Genomic DNA, 5,000 nt, shown 5'->3' on the forward strand with positions numbered 1-5,000 from the left:
TCGGGCCGACCAAAGCCTTGTGAGTGGATTTGGTAGACAGAAACTGAAAGAAGCCTGTCGTATATATGTATATATATATATATATATATATATATATATATATATATATATATATATATATATATATATATATATAAATGAAACATTCAAACACTGAGATTTGAAGTTAGATGTCACTACTGTTCATATTATCTGTGGATAAATTCAAAATTTGATGATATCACCAGTAGTGGCATGGGTGGAACGCAGTTATAATAGCTTTAAACAGCTATGAATTATAAATTTGCACGAAGCGTAATGATGCTTAATAAGCATCTACCTGCTAGAAATAAGAGCTAAGTCTTAAATTAATCCATATATATATATATATATATATATCTGTGTGTGTGTGTGTGTGTGTTTGTCCCCTCAACATCGCTTGACAACCGATGCTGGCGTGTTTACGTCCCCGTAACTTAGCGGTTCGGCAAAAGAGCTCAATAGAATAAGTACTAGGCTTACAAAGAATAAGTCCTGGGGTCGATTTGCTCGACTAAAGGCGGTGCTCCAGCATGGCCGCAGTCAAATGACTGAAACAAGTAAAAGAGTAAAAGAGTAACATTCGCGGTTTTAAACATTAGAGTGCTGCTTCTTCATATCTGCATCAAAGGTGCGTTCCTACATTGTGCGTCCGCCAGGCTTTGTGTTTTGCTTCAAAGAGAAATGCTAACCTATTGAACTTAGAGAAAATTTAGCAAGAGGGATGTAAACCAAAAGATATTGCAATATATTTTGTTTTTAAGACGGCTCAGGCTGGGAGTGTAGGTATCTTTTTATCGAGCTAGCAGTAACGTTAGCACGCCGGGCGAATTGCTTAGTGGTATTTCGTCTGTCTTTACGTACTGAGTTCAAATTCCGCCGAGATCGACTTTGCTTTTCATCCTTTCGAGGTCGATAAATTGAGTACCAATTGCTTACTGGAGTCGGTCAAATCGACTGGTGCCCTCCCCCAAAATGTGGGGCCTTGTGCCTAGAGTAGAAAAGAAATTATTTTCTCGACTTGCTGATAACTAAGGAAAGTGGTACGAACTCCCTGTTTAAGTAAGTTGCTTTTCATTTGGGTTTTCAACAGATTGCTATAGTACAGCAAGCTGTCACTCGCAAGGTGGTCGTCCTAGCTACAAGTTGAGACTGCTCTCTTATAGACATGCATATCCAGCCATCCATCCGTCCGCCCGTCCGTCCGTCCGCCCGTCCATCCATCTGTTTATTTTTCATGAGTTTATATATTACTAATAATTTTTAATTTAAGAAAATATTTCTTACACACATACATACACCCCTCCTAAAAACGAATTCATCTATACAGGTTACCCAATGATACGTACGTTTCAAAGGTGAAAACGGCGAAAGAGTTTATACAATACAGCAACTTCTTTCTCAAATGTTTGTAGCATTTTGTGTATATTTAAACATTTTATATAATAAATGATTTTTAATTTAAAAAATAATTCTTCAAATCACATGACCATGTGATCGACCAGACATACATACATATATACATACATAATACATACATACATACATACATACAAACATACACGCACACGCGTGTGCACGTACACACGTACATACATACATACACGCAAACGCGTGTGCATGTACACATGCACCTTTGTGAAGGCGCGTGGCTTAGTGGTTAGGGTATTCGGCTCACGATCACAAGATCTCGTGTTCAATTCCCGGTCACGCGTTTTGTCCTTGAGCAAGACACTTTATTTCCCGTTGCTCAAGCCCATTCAACTGACAAAAATGAGCACCAGTATTTGAAAGGGCCAGCCTTGTTACATTCTGTGTCCCGCTGAATCTCCATGAGAACTACGTTAAGAGTACACGTGTGTGTGGAGTGCTCAGCCATATGTACGTTAATTTTATGAGCAGGCAGTTCCGTTGATCGAATCAACTGAAAACTTTGTCGTCGTAACCGAAGGAATGGCTATTATGTGTGTGTATATACGTATTTCAACATGTACACACACACACAGACACACACACACAGACACACACAGACACACACAGACACACACAGACACACACAGACACACACATACACACACAGACACACACATACACATACACACATACATAAATATGCATATGTATATGTGTGTATATATATATATACTTATATATATATATGTATACATGCATATATATATACATATATACATATATATATATATAATACATATATATATATATAATATACATATATACACGCATATATATATATATATATATATATATATATATATATATAAAGAGAGAGAGAGAGAGAGAGAGAGAGAGAGAGAGAGAGAGAGAGAGAGAGAGAGAGAGAAGAGGAAGAGAGAGAATTAGTTAGAGAACGGAGTGATACCCAGTAACTTCAGCTACCTTGGTACCTTACTGCCTACTCCGACATGTAATGTTTAACTGTACAGGGGTTCGGGTTGTGGCGGGGGGGACACAGTGTTGAAATATAAACACGTACTGTCTCAGAAACGTCTGTAAACTATTGCGCAGTGTAGTGATGATGGTTACTTCACCGATCCTTATGCGTAGTAGTAGTAACAGTAGTAGTAGTAGTAGTAGTAGTAGTAGTAGTAGTAGTAATAGTAGTAGTAGTAGTAAAAGCAGTAGTTGTTGTGGTTTTAACAGTAGTATATTGTATTATTGGTTGTCGGAGTAGCAGCATTTTTATTTTTTTCACTAGCCTTATTATTAAAGCTCCGTATGCATTTTTTAATGCATTCCCATTTTTTTTCCTATTGTATTTCTTTGTAATATGTCAAGTAGTGTTATTTTCTGTAAGCCGTATATATATGTGTCCTGGGATTTTGGCAATGTATTTGTCTGCATCTTTTTGCATCATTCCCAAGGCACCTATCATTAAGGGGATTGTTTCTGTTCTCAGTCTCCATATTCTGGTTATCTATTACCAGATCTCTATATTTTTATAGTGTCTATATTTCTTTGAAAGATATATTAGTGTCCGTTGGAACTGATACATTGACTAGAAGACGTTTTTGCACCCTTGACAATTTTTGACGTAATATTTAGACGATTTCCGTAATCTCTTGTCGTCGTCGTCGTCTTCTTCTTCTTCTTCTTCTTCTTCTTCTTCTTCTTCTTCTTCTTCTTCTTCTTCTTCTTCTTCTTCTTCTTCTTCTTCTTCAGTATTGTTATCACAAGATGTCTCTTCACATCGCTCTAAAAATTACGAAGTTTTTTTTTTCACGAAATAGAACTGGAAAGAAATATTTTAAAATGAATTTTTAAATAGTTGGATATAATTTTTTTTTTCTATTCTGTACCAGTAAATTCACGTTGGCTTTCTCATCATAGAAACGTCACTAGCCCTCAAAAATGTAAAAAATTGAACATAAATACACAGAGACCAAGAAAAAAAAACAGATCAAATTTTGTTTTACGGGAGGACCGACACAGTGTACATGAAGAAAATGATAGCCTAACGTGTAAGGAGGGTTCTGTTACGACGACGACAATGGCAGCCATAAATTTTGCTAAATGAAGAGAAAATATGTGAACAAAATGATTGTTTTCAGTGGCATGCAAATGATCGACCGTGTTATTTCGCTAGTGTTGCAACTTCAGAAAGGCTCTGAACATGAGGGACCTAGCAGTGAATATATATATATATATATATATATATATATATATATATATATGACACTTTTATAGGACGAAGATAAGTACCACCTCACCTGAGCTCTTTATCGAAGAATGGGCAAGGATGACTTGACTCGCCATGATCGCTGTACCACACTATGGCCAGTTGTTGGGCACTGAAATAACCAAAAACACCATGTGGTCAACTGTGTTTGCATGAATATTGAAATTCAAACGACCCTCAAACATGGCATGATTATTCCGGAGTTGTGACACATTGGGAATTAATGAGATTGGTTGTGCAGGCTAGAAAGCTTAGGTGGAACGCACGTGGCTGTAAAGCTTTTCAGATGGCTTTTCTGACCGGGAAAAAGTTGAAAAACGGAATAGAGGGAACTACAACAGCAAAGCGCAGAAAGTGATGCTCTCAAAGCAGCACGTGCTGAAGCTATGGAAGAAAAAAGAAGCTTGCTTCCCAACCACAGAGTTCTGGGTTCAGTCTCACTGCGTAGTACCTTAGTCAAGTGTCTTCTACTATAGTCTCAGGCCGACCAAAGCCTTGTGAGTGGATTTGATAGACGGATACTGAAAGAAGCCCGTTGTATATATATATATATAATACAAAATGGGACAAGAACGCAAAACATCCAGACAGTTAGATGATACAAGAAAGGGACAACAAAACATCCAGATAGACGATACAAAGAAAACAAGGACAGGTCATTCCGAGTTTTCTTTCTTCAGTCAATTTCCAGATTATCTTTGCGATTTCGGCTGGTTATACTCGAGATTGCTCCAATCTGGCCAGCCCCAAGGAAAAACTAGGCTAAGATCATTAGATTCCTCGGAAGAAAGCAATATATATATGTATTTGTGTGTCTGTGTTTTTCCCCCCCACCATTATTTGACAACCGATGTTGGTGTGTTTACGTCCCCGTAACTTAGCGGTTCGGCAAAAGAGCTCGATAGAATAAGTTCTAGGCTTACAAAGAATAAGTCCTGGGGTCGATGTGTTCGACTAAAGGCGGTGCTCCAGCATGGCCGCAGTGAATTAACTGAAACAAGTAAAAGAGTAAAAAACAAAAGCAAAAAACCCCAACAAAAACAAGAAAAACAGGAAGAAATTGACTCGTTCAGGAACCGACGATCTGGAACCTATCTTTTGGTCGTAATAAACTGTAACACTCTTTTGCTACCTGACAATAAGTAGGGATAGCTGATTATAGAGAGCAGTGGAATAAATAAGAACAGCAAAAGAACCCAAAGGAAAGTGACGTATGCTGGAGATTCCGCTTCTGAGACTACTTAAGTTTCACAGTCGATCGAAAGATCAGCTTTGGTCGTCGTAA

This window comes from Octopus bimaculoides, chromosome 4 (assembly GCF_046866305.1).
Source record: "Octopus bimaculoides isolate indiv1 chromosome 4, ASM4686630v1, whole genome shotgun sequence".
Classification (NCBI taxonomy): domain Eukaryota; kingdom Metazoa; phylum Mollusca; class Cephalopoda; order Octopoda; family Octopodidae; genus Octopus; species Octopus bimaculoides.